Source organism: Podarcis filfolensis (assembly GCF_964270895.1).
Source record: "Podarcis filfolensis genome assembly, chromosome: 11".
NCBI classification, from domain to species: domain Eukaryota; kingdom Metazoa; phylum Chordata; class Lepidosauria; order Squamata; family Lacertidae; genus Podarcis; species Podarcis filfolensis.
In genome coordinates this window covers 37271879-37292703 of record NC_139613.1, presented here as the reverse complement: position 1 = coordinate 37292703, position 20825 = coordinate 37271879, and the positions used below count along the sequence as shown (strand labels likewise).

At 44.6% G+C, this 20825-nt stretch overlaps 1 protein-coding gene across 2 annotated transcripts in view; it reads left to right on the top strand.

Moving 5' to 3' along the window:
* The first annotated feature begins 15315 nt into the window (after positions 1 to 15315).
* CHD1 (chromodomain helicase DNA binding protein 1) overlaps positions 15316 to 20825 on the top strand; it is a 48015-nt gene continuing 42505 nt past the window's right edge. For both annotated transcript variants that reach the window (XM_083576462.1, XM_083576461.1), the window contains exon 1: positions 15316 to 19994. The gene's annotated coding sequence lies outside the window, so the exon portion shown is untranslated. The remainder of the gene's footprint in view (positions 19995 to 20825) is intronic.

Below are 20825 nucleotides of genomic sequence, written 5' to 3'. Positions count from 1 at the left end.
TTGCACCTTCCCACTCCTAGTGCAGGGAGGGAGGTGTCTGTATTTTTTCAGGGACACCATTGCTGACTGTACTGGATGGACTGCCAAAACACGACTAATCTACCCTTAGCGCTCTGAGTCCAAAGCGATGAAACCTCGCCTGGGTTGTGTCAGCAGCGTTAACAATTGGGAAAATGACAAGCTCAAGTGTGCAGAGGCCGTTATGTGTTTATTTTGAAGAAGGAGAGGAGCAGAAATGCCAGCTGATGCCAGAGGCTGCAGCACAACCTCCATCCCTCACCCCCATTCTCCCACAAGCATAGGAAAGGGTTCCCCATGCAACTGGGAGCCCTGGGAGGAGGAAGCAAACTCCCTGCAACTGCCTCTTCACTGGCCAATAGCATACCCTCCAACATTTCTCCGATGAAATAGGGGCGTCCTAAGGAAAAGCAGGACATTCCTGGATCAAATCAGAAACCAGGATGGCTTCTGTAAATTCAGGACTGCCCCTGGGAAATAGGGACACTTGTAGGTTCTATAATGGATGGAGCCAGTCTAGTCTTTCCCCTTGATGTGTCAAAACAAAAAAAAAATTTTCCTTCCAGTAGCACCTTAAAGACCAACTAAGTTAGTTCTTGGTATGAGCTTTCGTGTGCATGCACACTTCTTCCCCTTGCACACATATCCCCTTGATGTGTGATGATCTTCTTAGGTGGCAGGAGGTACTAACTCCCAGTGGCTCCTAACTTGTGGAAGAAAGCAAAGTGTGCCCCACTTCAGCTCCACGGTCCCAGTTCAGAGACGACAACAGAGTTCAGGGTAAGGAGAGAGAACTCAAATAAAGTTATTCCAAATTTAAAAGCACCCCGTGCAAGTGCAAAAGGGGTGGTTTTGTAAAAACAGAAATTATTTCTGCTAGAATCCCATTGAAAGGCATCTTAATTTAGCTGCTTTAAAGTGCCCCCCTCAACCTCCCCCCACCACTCATTCTCAGCCTTGTCTTATCCTCGGTTCTTGTTTCCAAAGTCTCCTGACCCAAACTTTCAAAAAATTCCCAAGCAGCAGTTTGAGAAAGTTGTAGAGGGTAAACACGAGACTACCCACAATGCTTCAATCCAACTGACATGCCCTTTTCATTCCTTCTTTAGCCCATGTATGTTTCCACCTCTCTGTTGCCTTGCCCTTTTGCTCATTGGTGCCAATCAGACAAGTCCCAGAGTTGCTCATGTTGTGCAATATATATATCTTTCCGAGCACCTTGGTAATTCCTTTGGGCTTTTTGACACCTGAAAGGAACCTCCACGAACCATGATTTGAAGGTACTCTGGCTAATTACACGGAGTGAAATGTGTAACACAAAAACCAGGGAAACTGTAATTTGAGGACAGAGCTGTTGTGAGTAGGCAAGCATGATGATGAAGTGTGGCACTGAGGACATCTACTGACAGTTGGAGAGAATTATTTCTTCAGTAAATAGGACTCTGGCGAGAGAAGAGCAAGCGCTTTTCCTTTGATCATTAACTTTAGTTAAATCTCTGATAAGGGTCATAAGTTTGCAAACTGAACTCCATTGCTAAATTTGCCATTTGGCCAATCATTTTGCAGTTCAGGGCACTAATCTTTTATTATACTCATTTGTTCATTTCCCCTTTAGAGAACATAAGAACACCACAGCTGGATTTGCCCTCAAGGCCTGTCCAGCCCAGCAGCCAACAAGATGCCTATAGTAAGCCTGCAAGTGAAATCTAAGTGCAACAGACACAGTGAGGATGCACATTCAACTGCCTAATGGTGTCCGTGTCACACAGGAGATTGCAGCCACTGAGATAAGGAATGACGAGTCGCTCCATTGTTTGGAGAGGCCACTTCCTGTTTCACAGGGATAAGCGGTTTTCAATGAAGCCCAGTAACAGAAGTACACAGCTATAAAGGTAAAAAGTAAAGCACCCCTGGGTGGTTAAGTCCAGTCAAAGGGGACTATGGGGTTGTGGTGCTCATCTCGCTTTCAGGCTGAGGGTGCCGGTGTTTGTCCACAGACAGCTTTCCAGGTCATGTGGCCAGCATGACTAAACTGCTTCTGGTGCAATGGAACACCGTGGGGGAAACCAGAGTGCACGGAAACGCCATTTACCTTCCCGGCGCAGTGGTACCTATTTATCTACTTGCACTGGCATGCTTTTGAACTGCTAGGCTGGCAGGATCTGGGACAGAGCAACGGGAGCTCACCCCATTGCGGGGATTCGAACCACCGACCTTCTGATCGGCAAGCCCAAGAGGCTCAGTGGTTTGGACTACAGAACCACCAGCGTCCCACAGCTATAAAGGTAAAAGGTAAAGGACCCCTGGATGGTCAAGTCTAGTCAGAGGCAATTATGGGGTTGCAGCACTCATCTCGCAGCTATAAAGGTAAAAGGTAAAGGACCCCTGGATGGTCAAGTCTAGTCAGAGGCAATTATGGGGTTGCAGCACTCATCTCGCAGCTATAAAGGTAAAAGGTAAAGGACCCCTGGATGGTTAAGTCTAGTCAAAGGTAACTATGGGGTTGCACCTATATTGAGCTATATTGAGGCAGCACTGAGTGTTGAAAATTTTGCACTACACCCCTAACAATTCTCCACCTGGGGCAACCATCCCCTGTGCTGTCCCACACACATACTAAACCACTGCCAGTAACTGGTATACATCCCATCATGAGCAAAGACTGTGTGAGGGGGAAGATCCCAATTTCATCATGCATTCTTTAAATTGATAGACGAATTAAAACTGTTGGGATTTGAAGAACTTCCTTGGTTGCAACTTTTTAATTCATTTTCAACAGCACAAAAAGCCCGGCTGAATTATTACGTCTGCAATGTGCTCAGAAACATGGAAGGGAGCATAGCTAGCTCCTCTTTGCCCCCCCCCCCCCGCCCAATGTCTTGACCCTGCCTTTGCAGGAGAAGCAGCTGCAGCATTGCTTTCCAGGTCCTCTCACTTCTCCTGTGGTGGTAGTGGGCCACTGCTGGAACTCAGAAGCTACCCCGGCCACATGTCTCTGGTACGCGAGGCGGGGGATGGGGATGGGTGGAGCACCTTACTATTTTGCCTCAGGCGGTAAAATGGGACAGGCTGCCCCTGGCGCACCTATTGAATGAATCAACCCTGCCAATAAAATTTTCCTGTTTGAAGGGCAAGTGAGGAGTCCAAGTATTGTGTGCATGCCTTCCCAGAAGCTGATTAGCTGGCAGAGTGAAAAGGATCTATTCCACATGGAGATGTTCTTGATCAGGGAAGATGCTAACACACACACACACACACACGCATGCATACCGCATGACCACTTCATAGTACTACTCCAGCCTAAGACACAAACAGTAGAGCATATTTCTGAGCTGTACCACATACAGTGGCGGAGGAAGCCTTTTGGGCACCTGGGGCAGTGCGCCCAGGGGCGGGGTGAACCGCCTATAGGGACTGGGCACACTGCGCCACGCGGTGACCACAGGGGCCAAGGATGGAGCGTGCCACACCATGCCCATAGGGACAGACAGAGGAGGAGCTAGCAGCAGCACTGCACGTCCCAGGGGTGTGTGCCAGCGGCAATGCGCGTCCCAGGTGGGTGCGCCGGCAGTGGGGAGCGTTACAGGGGGGGTGCTGCCTGCGGTAATGTCAGCCCCCCTCGGGGATGACACCCATGGTGGACCACTCTCACCGCCCTCACCTTGCTCCGCCTCTGACCACGTAAGGCTGGAGACGGAGGCTCATACAGCTGGGGACAAGGCAATAAAACTTATCGTTAGGACAGAAAGCTGACTTAATAAATTATTTCAATATACTGCTGATTTTACATATACTGATGTGTATTATATCTGTATTTGTTTTTAAAGTTTGATTTTATCTGTGTTTGTTTTGAATATTTTATATTGTCATATATAAAGAGCTTAGAGGTTTTTGCTGATTAATCCACACGATCATATCTTACGCACATTTAACTCAGTTTAAAGAGATCCTTCTGGAGCTCTTCCCAATCCATTTTTGTTTTAACCCTGAAGAATTTAGGGCAGTCGGAAAACTTGGCTGCCTCACTGCTCACCCCCAATTCTAGATTGTTAAAGTTAAAAAGCGGTTGTCCTAAAACAAACCCTTGATGGGTACCACTTTCTACATCCTTCCGTTGGGAGAACTGTCTATTTATTCCTACTCTCTGCTTCCTGCTACTTAACCAGTTCCTGATCCACAAGAGGACCTCTCCTCTTATTCTATTACTGGTAAGCCTGTTCAGGAGTTTTTGGTGGGGTACTTTTTGGAATTCAAAGAACACTATGCCAACAGCATCACCTCTGACTATATGCTTGTTGACATTCTCAAAGAACTCTTAATAGGTTAATGAGACAGGACTTGTCCTTTCAGAAGCCTTGCTGATTCTGCTTCAGCACCTACATATTCTGCAGTTTATCTTCAACCATACTCCCCATCCATTTTCCTGGAAGACACATAAAGCTAACTGTCCTTCAATTTCCAGCATCTTCACTGGATCCCTTTTCAGAAATTGGTCTCATATTCGCCACTTTCCAGTTCTCAGGTATGTTGGCTGGTCTTTGGGGTGAGTTGCTTATTTTTGTTAGAAGACATTCTTTGGAACACGAACGGACCTGATTTGAAAAGTTTATAAATATAAAATTTAACTGAAATAGTTACCCATTTCCTAACTTTTGTTAGTTTTCCCCCATCCCCCCATTTCCCCCACAGTCACTTTCCTGTCAAATCACTTTAGAAGCCATTTTTGTCCAAACAGGCCTATAATGTCTGGTTTCAATGTTACATCCTCCGTTTTGTCTAGCTCTACCCATTACTGCACCTTTGAGAACTTTAAAAGTCCTAAGCAAACAATCAGCAACACACCATCTGTTCAGGAGTAATAGAACTGGAAGCACGCAAGTCCACGCACCTGCTAAGATCTACAGTCTGAATATTTATATTTACTTTTATTTGAGTTGATTGTTCGTGTGAAGTTACCCCAGTGAGATTGAGTCAATAACAACATAGAGATTTACCCAATTACTGCTTAATTATAGCTATTATAAAATCAATAACCCTTGTATTTTGATCCTAAAATCTCACACCTGCAACAGTTATTTGCCTTGCATAGGGGCTCATTTTCTAGATGAATGGAGGCTTTCACTGTGTAAATCATTAATAATACTCTTAGTTGCTATTTAACAGCCTCAGGCAAATCTGGAAAAAGATTGTGTGTGTGTTTTTAAGCACAAGTAGCAAACTGGAGCATACATATTTATTTTCAGAGAAAAATTATAATCCTGAAAAACAGATTGATTAAAATGATAGAATATTGTCTAGCACAATTTTCAAATAAAACATGTATTGACATTTCATGGTCTACCTACATATCAGAAATGCAGATGTATTCCTATACTTGTGCAGCAGTGATGTCATTAAAAACAAACACCCCAATCCACAGAATCATAGCATAGACACATTCCTAATTATAAAGCAGCTCACAGAACAGCTATAAGGAGCTGCTTCTTTAATTAGAAAAGTGTATAAGCTATTATTCCACAGCAGTGCAGGAAGCGATACAGGGAAGGGAGGAAAATCAGCTTCCTGAGAAGCTCAGGTTTCATTTTTTCAAAAGGTTTTCTAGCCCTCATGAGGGTAAAAACTAGTTTGAAATTATGTGGGCAACGCTTGCAGAAATCTCAAAATCCAGAGGCACAATTTACCCCTTGCCATGATTAGCTATGCAAAACCAAACAAAAGCAGAATTATAATAACCCAGTGAAATATAGTGGCTTACATTGAAGTGTTTATGCTGCTCACAAAAATTTGTTTTATGCTATTTTTAAAAAAGAGCACATGTAGATGAGGCCATTGGCATACTCGGACCAGCTGTAAAGTATCAACCACAGGTCTTTTGTAGCTTAAATACACAAGATTCTTTTAACTGAATATATCAAGGAATGGACCTGAGACCTTACACATACAAAAAATGTGTGCTTTATTAATGACCAAACATTATTATTATTATTATTATTCTTGCAAATGATAGAATCATAGAGTTGGAAGGGACCCTGAAGATCCTCTAGTCCAACCCCCTGCACTGCAGGAGTATGCCGCTATCCCACTATGGGGATCAAACCTGCAACCCTGGCATCATCAGCACCACGTTCTAACCAACTGAGCTATGTAGGAGCTGTATGAATGCAGTAGACAAGAGTCACATAGAGAAAAGTGTGCAGACTGCTCTTTGCTGAGTTGTGGCCATCTTTTACGATTAGCTGATTTCCACAGGTAAGATCACATCAATGGATGATGTCTCTTACCCTCACCTTTAAAAATATTTATACAGAATTTCAAATGGATAAAGGTAAAGGGTAAAGGGACCCCTGACCATTAGGTCCAGTCATGACCGACTCTGGGGTTGTGGCGCTCATCTTGCTTTATTGGCCGAGGGAGCCGGCGTACAGCTTCCGGGTCATGTGGCCAGAATGATTAACCTGCTTCTTGTGAAGCAGAGCAGCGCACGGAAACACCGTTTACTTTCCTGCTGGAGTGGTACCTATTTATCTACTTGCACTTTGACGTGCTTTCGAACTGCTAGGTTGGCAGGAGCAGGGACCGAGCAATGGGAACTCACCCCGTCGCGGGGATTCGAACCGCCAACCTTCTGATCGGCAAGTCCTAGGCTCTGTGGTTTAACCCACAGCACCACCCGCGTCCCAGTTTAAATGGATATGGTGCTTACTAATCCTTACTAGAGCTCTGAGGCCACAAATTTGCCTGATTATTTCAAACCAATGTGGCTCCTTCCTTTTCTCCACTGCTCCTTGCCATGTGTAGCTCTCAGACCTCCTCCTCTTCCATCTGCATAATCCTCTTTACCAGCGGGTGGCTAGCTTGCGATTGTCCAGATGTTATTGGACTACAACTCCCTGGCCATTGTTAGGAGTTCAACATCTGGAAGGAACTAGGTTCCCCATTCCTTCTCTATACGAAGCCTTTGGCAGCCAAGTACAGTGCAAGACTAGCAATTCCAGTACAGTGGTACCTCGGGTTAAGAACTTAATTTGTTCTGGAGGTCCGTTCTTAACCTGAAACTGTTCTTAACCTGAGGTACCACTTTAGCTAATTGAGCCTCCTGCTGCCGCCGTGCTGGCGCTGCACGATTTCTGTTCTCATCCTGAAGCAAAGTTCTTAACCCAAGGTACTATTTCTGGGTTAGCAGAGTCTGTAACCTGAAGCGTCTGTAACCTGAAGCGTCTGTAACCCAAGGTACCACTGTACACTCCTGTCTGCTGAATCCCTCTACCATGTTAACCTGACTCAGTCAATTGAGGCTAAAAGTTCTGCCACCCACAGTGGTACTGTGGATGAGATGCCTCTCTTGCAAGCTGCATTGTACTTTGTTGTTGTTGTTGTTTAGTCGTTTAGTCGTGTCCGACTCTTCGTGACCCCATGGACCAGAGCATGCCAGGCACTCCTATCTTCCACTGCCTCCTGCAGTTTGGTCAGACTCATGTTTGTAGCTTCGAGAACGCTGTCCAACCATCTCGTCCTCTGTCGTCCCCTTCTTCTTGTGCCCTCAATCTTTCCCAACATCAGGGTCTTTTCCAGGAAGTCTTCTCTTCTCATGAGGTGGCCAAAGTATTGGGTACTTCACGATCTGTCCTTCCAGTGAGCACTCAGGGCTGATTTCCTTAAGAATGGATACGTTTGATCTTCTTGCAGTCCACGGGACTCTCAAGAGTCTCCTCCAGCACCATAATTCAAAAGCATCAATTCTTCGGCGGTCAGCCTTCTTTATGGTACTTAGACTTCTGGAAAGACTTAGTAAAGACGAGCTATCAGAGAAAACTTAGACTTTCATAAAAAGTCACTAAGAAATGTTGCGGGTGGGTGGGGTGGGGTGGTACACAAGCCCAGAGGAGCTGGTCTCCAGACTTCTCTGCCAACCTGTCATTTCCCGAAGCAAACTTGCTCTTGCAAAAGAGGATGTGTTGGCAATCTTGGTGGCTGGAGAAAGCAGAAGCTGCATATGGCTCATTCTCAAGGGCTTTGTCAAGGAGATGCGTGGGAATTGTAAGTTCCAGTGCCTACCAGCACAATTTATGAAACTGAGTGGAACTGTAAACCACAATTCCCATGCTTGTGGCAGTGGATACCCCTGGGTTTACAGGCCTACAAAGCCTTTAAAACTGTTATTTAAAAAAGAGTATACATGTTGAAATAAATTGGGGCATTCTGGATTGAGCATTTTGGACTCAAATGTGGGTAGTTCTGAAATATTGAAATTTGTCACTACCAGTAGTTTTCACCCATGTACTTGGTGCATATTATTATTGTTGTTGTTGTTGTTGTTACCAATGTGCAATTACCATTCTTTTTTAAATAATCCAGTCAGCTCTGGAAAAAACTAGCTTGGGGAACAAAAGGGTGGCAAAGGAAACAGTGAAGGGATCAAGTGTTTAATCCATGTGGCATAGAACCTTCATATACTTGGGCTGAAGGATGGTGGAGCAAATAGGGGGCAGCAAAAGAATTTACCACCGCTTATAGAATCATAGAATTGTAGCATTGGAAGTGACCCAAAGGATCATTTAGTCCAACCCCCTGTAATGCAGGAATATGCAGCAGTCCCATACAGGGATCGAGCATGCAACCTTGGTGTTATCAGCACCACACTCTAACCAACTGGGCCATCCAGGCAACCTTTCACTGCCCCTTGGAATCATCCATTCACATATTAGTATACGCCTTGAGAAAGATGATTTACCAAATGCTCCTCAATTTTGGCCATTATCACAATGAACTGAAAACTTAGCTGCCCAAACCCAACAATGCTTGACATCAGGTTGTTTGTTGCAGTTGCTTGCAAAGCTGGAGTTGAATGAGATGGCTATTGGCAGCTGCTGGATAACGTGTCTACAACTAACTTATCATTTGTTACCGTTACTTTTTTTTTAAAAAAAAGTGCCGTAGAAAACTCTAGGGAAGGAAAAGGGAACCAAAAATAAAATCACTTTTCCCCAAACGACCATTACCAGTAAGAGCAAATTGCTCAATATATTCCACCTGCTCATATTCTGAAATGACTCCTTGTGTGTGTATTTTGCCCAAGGCCATCCCAAAGAGACTTGTAATGTCAGCATGGGGCCACGTGCAGACTCATTACGATAATATTGTTCCTCTGGTGGAGCTCTAGCCAGCTAATCTGCATCTTATGAGCAAAACAAAATCCCAGGTGCCTTAAATTAGTGGAGCACGACCATTAACCTCTCACTTAAAAAGCACAAGTGACACACAATTATATTGATATAGTTAAGCTTAACCTAGCAATTAGACCTTAATGACCAAGACACGGGGAACTTCCTGGGGATTAATGAGTAGAATTCACCTCAGGTCAGCAATTCTCTTCAGAATGGACTAGCCTTTGAAGAAGTCATTGCAACCAGTTATTGTTGTTAGCCTCCTAAGAAGATAGATGCTTGGCCTTTTCTTCTCATTCAAGATGTGGATTCCACGAGGCAGGTGAGGAGAAACACACAACTGATTAATTTATTGTTGAAATTACAAAATACCCAATCTACTAATGGAGATACATATTTTGTAAAAGGGCCAAGGGGAGAAAGGATGCAGTTACAGCCTCTTCTGTCCACCAAAATTGTCTCCCGCTCTCCTCATATTTATTTTTGCTGTAGGGCAAAATTAGAGCCCTGCTCACAACAAGAAGTGGGGACAAGGGTCCAGGCCTAGGGGATGAAAAGGACAGCTGTTCTACTGCCCCAGTCTCCTTCTTCACAGGTACTTCCCTGACTGAGATCTAGCAACCAGAGTCAGAATTTTATTTGCTCCATAAAGAGCATATCAAGACTGATAAGTGTTGGGGGGTGAGAAGGAGGAACAGCAGGGGGGCCACTAGGTGGCGCATCGGAAGATGGCTGACAATAACATCTCTCCGACCCACACGAGGTAATTTGGAGGCTATGATGGGGGTAATTAGCCTCCTTAACCCCCCCAGGATGGTGGGGGGGACGGCCCTTGCCTGCTGTGCCCTATACCACCCCCGAATTTGTGGGGGTGGGGGCACTAGGCACAAAGCCCTCCTGTGGGATTTCGGCACTCCTTGACGCCGTCCCTGATTCGCGCTGCCAGTTGCAAGCATCTTCAAAAGAAACAATTTGGACGAGATAAATTGCACATGCTTCAAGGAAAAAGGGGAGTAAAGACTGCTGACAGAAGAGATCTCTGATAACAAGACAAGAATAAAATATGAGAAGATACGTCAAGATACGGTATGACTTGAGGGGGGAGGGGGAAAAAAACACCTGTCTTTCATTATGTGATTTAACAAGAATCCCCTCCCCAAATGAGTCAGGAACTAAGGACTTAAGCTGTGGATTTAAGGCTGTGTGGAGATAAACTTTCGAACCAAAGCAATGTTTCAAGACGAAGCTGGAAAGCTAAGAGTTTTGGAATGACGCAGTTAAAAATGCCGTCGCCATTTTGGGAGGCATTGTTGGAGCTCTTGGGTCTGGGAGGAGAAAGAGAGAAATAGAGTTGTTTACATACGTCTCGGTGGGACTCAAGAGCGAAAAATGCCAAATTTATGATGGAAAGAGCGATGTTATCTACGAAGGAGATATATGGAAACCATCTGGACTTAGTGGAGGAACGGGAAATCCACACAGGATTATTATTTTGCTTATCAGCTTAAGGAGACTAACAGAAGAGATCGTAAAGGAAAAATAGAAATTATATGAACAAGATATGATGTGGAAACACCAAGATAAGACTGAATAGAATTATGAATTTTGTTTGGACTGATTGGGACTGATTTGGACATTAATGCAGTAATAAGAAGATGATCTGAATCCCCCTTTGGATCTTGAAGTATGGGTTCCCCCAACAAAATTTAAAAATTTGGCTTTGTAATTTGGAATTTATGTGATGTGATTTAATTTGATGTGATTGGCCAGTTAATAAAAATTATTTAAAAAAAAAAAAAAGAGAAGGAGGAACAGCAAATGGGTACCACTGTGCTTTCTTACTCTGAGTTGAAAGACAAGTTATGGCCAAGCGGCTGAAAGCTTCTCGCCACCAAATGGATGGCCTTAGAAACATAGGGCTTCTCAACAGACGATGGAATGAAGGGAGTCTTGAAACTGGCTGATCCCCCAAAATCACCTCAGCTGTAAACTCAGTTTGCAGCTATAGTTACGCAATTCGCATGAGGAAGTAGAACCAAATTCACAACAACTCTCTTCCCCGGATGTTGAGCTGGCAACGTCACAGAACCTGAACAAACGAATTCAGCACAGGTAAAACTACAAGAAGCCTGCCTTTGCTTTTAAATCTTACAAGAAAGGAGCTGGGGATAATGCCTAGAGAAGCCTTTCTCCTCTGTTCTGTTAAGCCAAGGCCTTTGTTGGAGCAGTGCCTCAGATACTGTTGAACTCCAGACACATGGATTTAGGCTTTTTGTAGGATAATTACCAGGGAGCACGAATTCTAACCACCTTGTCCTAAGCTTGTTTATCATTCCTCTGTACTCAGACTCAGTGCCACACACCCCCAGCTTTGTCTATATTGCGTTCATATATATTTATCCTAAGAAAAGGAAACCAACTTACGTAAGCCGGAGAAGGTGACAAATGGGGCTTAACATTCTCAATGGTTTTCTACACAAGGCTTTCTGGGAGAGGGGTTCTGACCTGTATTCACTACAACTGATCCCTACAAGCCATGTGGCACTCAAAAAAAAGATAAAAAGTAAAGTTTCTAGCAGTGGAGTCTTATGAACAGTTTCCTTATTCCATGTAGGAATGTGTTGCTTTCACACATAGCTATGAAATTCTACATGTGACCTCTCACATGCAAGCATTTTATACATCGATATTTGGTATATTTCAACTAACTTGGGACAATTTCCTTCTTTCCTATCTCCAGCTATTCTTACACACATTTCTCCATTAGAGGGAGTCAGGATCTGCAATGACTCAGAACTATTGAGCCACAAAAAGAATTATGTTCCTCTCATTTGTTTTTTACAGCTCGCAAGCCCCAATATTATGAAACTACTTAGGAGCCTATAAAATTAGAAGCAAACTGTTATGATTTATGAGCTCAAGTTTAATTTCAGAATTGTAACCTGAACATGTAATTAAAAGGTTAGAAGAGCTTGAAGGTGTTGTGTGGGACGAGGCAAATCTACACTTTCTCAGGACACATTTCCAAATGTAATGAACTTGTTGTGTAAGATTTATGATCAAGTAAAAGGGGGACTGTTGGAGTTCTAAGGTTGCAGATGCTCCATTCCATTCCAGCTTCTCTCACAATTGCAGGGGGTTGGACTAGATGACCCTCGTGTTCCCTTCCAACTCTATGATTCTAAGTGAGAATTCTGAGCTCACTGAGCATGCTCAGTCCTCACTGGGCTACTTTTGGGGTCCCTCCCCTTAAGCGGTTTTTTCCTACAAGTGTTTTATACTATGCAAACTTTGGTGTCCTCTCAAGCCCTCTTGTGCTTTGATGGCACTATTCTGGCATCGTAAAAAACAACACTGAGAATCAAAATGATTATTAGTATGAATGTGGATCTCCTTTTTTCAATTAAAAATGCATTCTGCTTGGTATTGCTATCCCATTCTGAGACTGAGGCAGCAGCATACTTTCTCCAGTTAGCTTTGATTCACATCTTGGCAGATTTAAATCCACATTAATAACACTGGCAAGTCCTAGAGGTATTATTGCACAATTTCAGGATTTCATTGATACCGTTTAAAATAATAATCAAGAAAGGCTGCTGTAGAAAAAACACAGAAAAGTTCCATTACCAACAAAAATACTATATTCTCTTCAGCAAACAAATTTGTTGAAAAATGGGCTATTATTTGCAACATTTTGGAACCACTTATTTCAAGAAAACATCCACTTAAATGTTGTGTTTTCTTTGCTGTTACAGTTTTTGTTACAAAACAAAGAAATACATACTTCAGCAAAAAAACCAACAACCCCAACAACCATAAAACAGTAACTTTTGGCAGGTAACTTTTTGGCAGATTAACTTTTGATCAAGTTAATCAGAACAAACTGTTTATATCATAAATTGTCATAATGATTTCAGATAATAACATGGTTTGGATGACTGAGTCAATCTTCCCTCCACCTCATCTGCACGTTTACTTATTTGGTATTATTTTTATTCCTTTCTTCAGCTGTAAGATCAGTAATTAAAAGCCTTTCAGTATGCTCTCACTTCAGCAGATGACTGATCTTCATGCTTTTCTCTTAATGCCGTTGACTGATATGCCATTGCCCAGTTTTGCACTGACTCTGTGCAGAAAAGCATGTGTCGCAGCTTTTTCTGATATTGCAAACTGGATGAGTAGCTCAAATCTAAAAAACTGAACACTTAGAAGTGAATTCAGATGCCCACAAGCGGTTTTTCTTAAGATTCAAAGCTGCTTCTTTATCATTTAGAAAGGGTCTTTCAAATTACACCGCAAAGAACATTGTTTCAGGGCTGGGTTGTCACAGAATCTGCTAGATCCTCTTTCATTTCTTTCTTTTTTTAAAATATAATTTTAATTATTACAATTTCCAAAATCACATTGACATTCAAATATACATCTCCACTGTTAATATATTTCTTTATACAGTGGTACCTCAGGTTAAGAACTTAATTCGTTCTGGAGGTCTGTTTTTAACCTGAAACTGTTCTTAACCTGAGGTACCAATTTAGCTAATGGGGCCTCCCGCTGCCGCCACCACACGATTTCTGTTCTCATCCTGAAGCAAAGTTCTTAACCCAAGGTACTATTTCTGGGTTAGCGGAGCCTGTAACCTGAAGCGTCTGTAACCTGAAGCGTCTGTAACCTGAGGTACCATTGTAATGACTTCCCTTCTTCCCCTTCCATTTAGTTCATTTTCTCCCTCTATTATTCATTATATATTATACTGCTGAATTTACCTTAATCATTTGTTTAGTTATTTTCCAAATACTCCAAAAATTTTCCACTCCTCTTTATATACTTGATCTTCTTGCTCTCTTATTTATTAGACCTGCTAACTCTACATATTCTATCATTTTTGTTTGCCAATCCTCCTTATTGGGGACCTCACTCACCCACCATTTTGGGGCTAACAAGATCTGAGCTGCTGTAGCGGCATACATAAATAATTTTTTCTGATACCTGGGTACTTCCATCTGTACCATTCCCAAAAGGAATGCCTGTGGGGTTATTTTAACATTTAGAATCTGCTAGATCCTGAGCTGACCCTGCTGTGACGCATGGCAACAACAGGCCTGATCCAGGTCTCTTTGCTGCAGCACCAGTTGCATCGTTCGATTAAGCCCTGCTGCTCTCAGCCAGCAGCTATTGGGTCATTTTCTTTGGATGAGATAGCACTGGAACTTATAGTAACTTTGTAATATTTCTCTTATTAACAAATGCAGTAGAGCATAAGTAGAGGCATTCAGATTAAATAGCAGCTCTGCTCCCCGCCCTAACAACACAAAGTAATTTTTTTTACTGCCAGTTGTTCCACCTTCAGACAACTCTGATGTGCACCTCTTTTAATGGATTGCTTTCCACACAGTTGCTGTGTCTTCAAAATTACCTTGGTAGATTTCAGACAACAAAGCAATGTACTTTGTGCATGTTCACCATATACAAATTCTTTATTCTTCATTATGGACTGTTCAACGAAAGCAAGAAGACTTTAAATGCTTTTTATGTGCCTCTCTCACAATATGCCATGTCTTCTTAGCTTTCTGTTATAGTGCTGCTGCTTTTTTCCTGGGATTTAGTGCAACATATACCATGTGGCGCTGTGGGTGGCGCTGTGGTCTAAACCACAGAGCCTAGGGCTTGCCGATCAGAAGGTCGGCAGTTCAAATCCCCGCGACAGGGTGAGCTCCTGTTGCTCGGTCCCAGCTCCTGCCAACCTAGCAGTTTAAAAGCACGTCAAAGTGCAAGTAGATAAATAGGTACCGCTGCGGCGGGAAGGTAAACGGTGTTTCCATGCACTGCTCTGGTTCGCCAGAAGTGGCTTAGTCATGCTGGCCACATGACCCGGAAGCTGTATGCTGGCTCCCTCAGCTAGTAAAGCGAGATGAGCGCCGCAACCCCAGAGTTGTCCGCAACTGGACCTAACCATCGGGGTGCCTTTACCTTTATACCATGATAATATGCCTTATTGTCAATGAAAACAGCAACATTTATACATGTCAGCATTCAGTTGCTTCATGTCCCTTTCAAGGTGGTGTTGTTGTTGTTAGGAATCTATGTAACTTAATGCTTTCACCCATGGATGAAGGATTCACGATTCTCAGGTCAGGAAATCATGAAAGCTTTATTGATAAAATCACCACACGATCTTAGCATCAACTCCAAGTACAGGTTCAATTGTAAGCAGAGTTCTAGGATACATGGCTAGGCATTAGCAAAACTGTTGCCCCCAAACTGTTGACACATACAGTCCAATACCTAGCTGTTTCCTACTTCTGATATATTTAATGCAGTGTTTATTGTTTATCTTTTTTGCCATTTATTTCTTACTTTCTTTCCTCTCCCACTTACTGTCACCTGCAATTCTTTCCCCCAGTATTACTGCTTCTTTTCATTCTCCTTGCTTGAACAAGACCCTCCAGGCTCCACGGAAGCCTTCTCAACTATTACAGCTTCCCTGACTCTACTTGTAAACCATATGACAAGCTCTTGGATTTGTTTGCAGCTTTTCAATCAGTAGCATACATGCTAGCCAAGCTTCTGTTATTGTGGTTTTAAATAACTTCCATGCATCCTAAAGAGAATTGGCCCTCTTGACACCCTCCTTTAACCAATTAACGCATCCCCCCCCCCACTTTGAAATTAAATGTGGCTAGGCCTTCCACTTACATATTTGTTAGCACTGTGGTTACTGTTTCCAATCAGTCTGACAACACATACATCTCACATCAGATCTTGGGCACCTCTTGGGATGCAACCCTGGACTGAATCCTATGATTAAGTGTTCCAAAGCATTTACTGCATCAAAAGGATGTGATCTTTCTAAGAATTCAAATGTGCACTTTGCCAGTAACTGAAAATAAAGAACCATTTCAAGATTATTCTCATAGCTTTGGCAAAGGCATGACAATACAATTCTTGTATCAAATCTACCTCCCTCAGAACAAAGCAAAGCATAGCAGGTATGTTGCTGCTACAGTTCTTCCCATAGACAGCATTCCTCCCCTTTTTCATCTACGGTATGTCATGTCATGACTTCTTGCATATTCTGCCCTATCGTTAATTATATGACCTGGAAGACTTACACCATTATCCTGAACCCGATGAGTCTAAGCTCCTGATGGCTTTCAAATAGAAAAGAATTTAAAAGCTGATCTGCAAGCTTTCTGATATCAAGTGGCAGTTTTCCAGTTCCGCAGTGGTTTAACTGTAGATCATTCTACCAGTTTTGCTTCAACCAAAATTTCCCCAGTACCTATGCTATATAAACCCTTTCCCCACAACACTACCCTGTTATCCATCCACTGAAAGTAGCCCTGGATTTGGATATTTTTATCCCTGAAATGCTTCTTTGGAGATCCTGAATTTAAAAATCTTAGTTAAGTTTTCTTCTTCTAGGACTGCAGCACTACTTTTCTCAACAGCACTGGGATCAACGTGCACCAAAGGCACGGATTTCTCTTCTGCATTTTCTAGATGGCATTCAATATCCATATCCTTCACACCTTGCAGGCAAGTCACCTTGCAGTAAGCATGCCTTTTACAGCTCCACCTCATCGCTGTTCATCATCAAATGGACCCCCTTTAAGCAACTATTTCTCTCTTTCTCAGTATGATGCCTTCCTTTCCCCAAGGCTCCATTCTCCATCACAACAGATTATATTGTGCCATAACCTTGAAGATCTCATATACATACCTCTCTTAGCTTCTCCAGGTTAGCTACCCTAGCCTCAAAGGAACAAAGAGCCAGGAGCTCATTGTCTTAGGGACACACCAACAATTTGTTCCCTGCCAGCAGATAACCATACATGTGATGCCCTGTACATTACACAGGAAGTTACCTACTCCTGCTGGCTTTCTATCTCCATAACTGATTGATTAAACTGAGTATAAACCTGTTTTAAATTCAAGAGTTAAGGACTAAACCCAACAAAGTTAGGCATGGTTAAGCCTGCTGAAATCAGTGGGATTAAGCATGTCTCCGTTGGATTTATGCCTAAGTATTTAAAGGGGCATCATGAATAATATAAATACTGTTGGCTGCAAATATACTGCATAACCTAAGTATAAACAAGGAAAGAATGCCTTATTGAGAAACGTCTTCTTGAATATCTGAAAACTTTGTAGTTTGTACCTGGAAGAATTGAGTTATTTCCTTCAACAAACACCCTGTATTCTCTTAGAAATCTACTGTGATTTGCAGGGATAAGACCGGGATGGACAGTCTACTGCTGGACTACAACTTCCTTCAGCCCTGGCCATTGGCTATGTTAGCTGGGGCTGATGGGAGTCAAACAACATTTGGAGAGCCATAGGTTACCCACTCCTGCCTTAAGACCTATGCTACAAACAAACTTAACAGCCATAGATTCTTTCCAATGAATTTTGGAGCTAGAGTCTTTGAAATGTGGGAAGCAGACAGGAATCTAGCAGCCTTGAACACAATTTTACTATCTACAAAACTGAATTCTAACCAAAACTTTAAAAAAGAACAACCTATAGTTCTCAGATTTCACTGCAAGAAACCAAATTGATCTTAGTTAAAACACAGTTGGTAGCATACAGATGCCTTAAGACTGGATGTGCTGTAGAGAGCAACTGATCTCTACTGGATGAGGGGTGACCCATGTATTTGCTTCATCTTTCAAATGTGAGGAGATGTGCTGGAAGCATAGCTATATTCATGACAGCTGTGCTTTTAGAGATGACAATGGCCATAAAACGTAAGGTAGGAAGAAACACGGAAGAAGCTGGACAGAATACATGTTTTGCTGGTGTGGAGTTCTCTTTCGTAGCCCAGTTTTGATCTGAGAGATAAAAACTGTTAATGTGCTTTACGGAAAATTTGTCTCAGAAGGGGGTGGGGGAACACAAGTTGATAATTAAGAGCAGGAAATTAAGTTTGAATTCTGATTCTGAAATCTCACTTGAAATCAGCCTTTCCTACCACAAGCATTTGCCAGATGTGAAGTGTGGCTGTGAACTGAGCTGTTTTACAAACCTGGCACTAGAAGGCTATATTCCCAACCAAATTTTGGATTTCCCACTTATGTCCCAGTATTAATCACAGCTTCCGTGAACTCATCCACAGTTCACAGTCTTACATAATGCTCCTATTACTCAGCTACTTTGAGGAATACACAGCTTGAGCAGTTTTCTCGCCTTAAACCAGTGCACATAGCCTTCCAACTAGAGGGGGGGCAATATAGCTTTCCACAAGCAACTACATTTTTTCGAAGTTATAAAGCACATACACTTTAAAGGCATATGAATGGGGTGACTTTCACCAACCAAGCGCGAAAGTCTGTCCCTAAGCAAGCTTACTCCAGAAGAAAACAGCCACTGACTTCAGAATTGCAGCCTGAAACTACTACAAGGCAGTAGGACACAACTACTGAGTTCTCAAGCAGCTGAGAAGTCGGTGGTAAATACTGCAAGTAGGGTTGCTACTTTTGGTTGGGCAAAATATGGGGCAGGTCAGGCAAAGAAAAGGCAGGTTGTGGGGGGGGGGGGAGAATTGGGGGACTTAAAAGTGCAAAAATGATTTTAAAGCAATCTATTACAATGATCAAATGGAAGCCAAGTTCAAACTGTAACAGCAAACATTCCAACAATCCTGAAATGAAATCCTCCCCACCTACTGAATTTCTGCCTGCTGGAAGGATGAATGTAGAAACCCAAACAAAAACAAAAAAAAAGAGAAAGGGAAGGGGCGAGAGAGACAGCAACAAGTTCTGCTTCTGTTCCCCACAGAGCTTTGCCTCCAACATCGTAACAAGGTTTGCATAACCCCTCATCGAGGTACAGTGAATTTGAGAGATCGTAAGTTTTGGGGAGCAGAGAAAAGCAGCGGTGCCAACTTGAATATAAAAAAACGGGAGGGGGGGCTCCCAGGTAAGCCCCGCCCCACATAATCCATCACATGACGCGCTGCACACACACTATGTGAATGGCAATGCCCATCAAGTGGGGATGGAGGGGCTCACCCCCTTAAAAAATTTGATTGGTGGGGTGAAGACCCCCTCGGCCCCTAGGAGTCGGCTCCTATGGAGAAGAGGATTTACACACGCGGGCAGCAAAAGCGAAGTGGGTTTATAAAGCGGAGCCACTGACGGCGCCCTCCCTCACCCCACGAGCCGCAATTCCCACAGACCCCTCGTGACCACTCCACGCGCGCCACAGGCTCCCCACTTTCTTCCCTCCCGGCAGGCCTGGCGCGGCCCTCCTCTTCTCCTCCTCCCTCCCTCCTCCTGCCTCCTCGCGGCCGCCGACGTCGCCGCCGTCGTCCTGCGCGAGCCGCGCCGCCCGTGACTCCTCCCTCCCCTTCCCGCTCTGTCCCAGGGCTGACATCACGCCCGGGGTTTCCATCGGACGAGGGGAGGGGAGGGGGGTGAAGGAAAGAGGAGGAGGAGGACGCTGTACGGAGCGGCTGCGGCAGCGTGATGGCGGCGGCGGCCGGGAGGACTTAAAGCAACGGCGTCGCGCGCCCGCTCACCTCGGGGTGGTTTTTTTTAACCCGTTCTCTTCCCTCCCGCCGCGCTCTTCCCTATTAAACCGCTTCTCTCTGTTTCTGAGGGGGCTCGCGCTGCTTCTCCCTCCCTCCCGTCCTCCTCTTTTTTTTTCGGGTAGGCCAAGAGGGAGGGCCAGAGAAGCGGCAGAGGGAAGAGGAGAGAGGGAAGAGATCCCGGCAGGCCCCGGAGCGCTCCTTCCTTCCTTCCTTCCTCGAGGCCCGGCTGCAGCGCTCTCCCCCTCGCTGGCTCCTCAGGAGAGGCCCAGGCAGGCCTGGCGGTAAGTGCGGCCCGACGGAGAGCGAAGGAGGAGGGCAGGCTGTGGGGATCGGAGAGAGGCACGCCATACCCGGCTTGGGCGCCTTGTGTAGGCCGCGGTGGGGCAATGGAAGGGCGGAGAGGGAGGGAGCCAGCCAGCTAGAAGGGAGTTGGGAGCCGAGGCTCCGGCTTGAGGGAGGAAGGAAGGAAGGAAAGGGCCCGGCCCAGGCGGTTTTGCTCGGTTCTGTGTGGAAAGCGGGTGAGCTGAGGGGGAGAAACGCCGCTTTTGTTCAGCCGCTGCGCCTCAGGCCGGTCCGTTTGTCCGGCCGCCTTCGCTTTCTCGCTCTCAGCCCCCGCCCTCCACCCCCATATAGAGGCTCGCAGGAGCCGACCGCGGTGCTGCTGCTGGTTGTCTTTTTCCCCCTCCTCCGGCTTCCCCCGCCATCTCCCTTTGTTTACCAGGCGGCCGAGGAGAGGCGGTTATGCAGGACGCAGCGAGGCTTTCGCAAGCGGGGCGAGGAGGGGAAAGGCGGGAGGACCGCGGCCGGCCTAAAAAAGAAGCGGCGGCGGCAGTAATAGTGGGAAAGGCGCCCCGCGAGGAGCAGCAGGAGACACCCGCCGCGATAAGGGGGGAACCGGAGGGAGGGGAGAAAGCCCATTTGTTTTGGCACCCACTAAATCCACGAGGCCCGCTGCTCATTGGCTGACAGGCTGGCTATCAGGGACTCGGTGCGGTGCCTTCCTGCTGCTCTGATCAGTGGCCCCGCCTTTTGCTTGGATTCCCTTAAATAAATATATATATAACTGGGTTGATTGAGACCAAGTGGATGATATTTGCTGCTGTGATATTCCC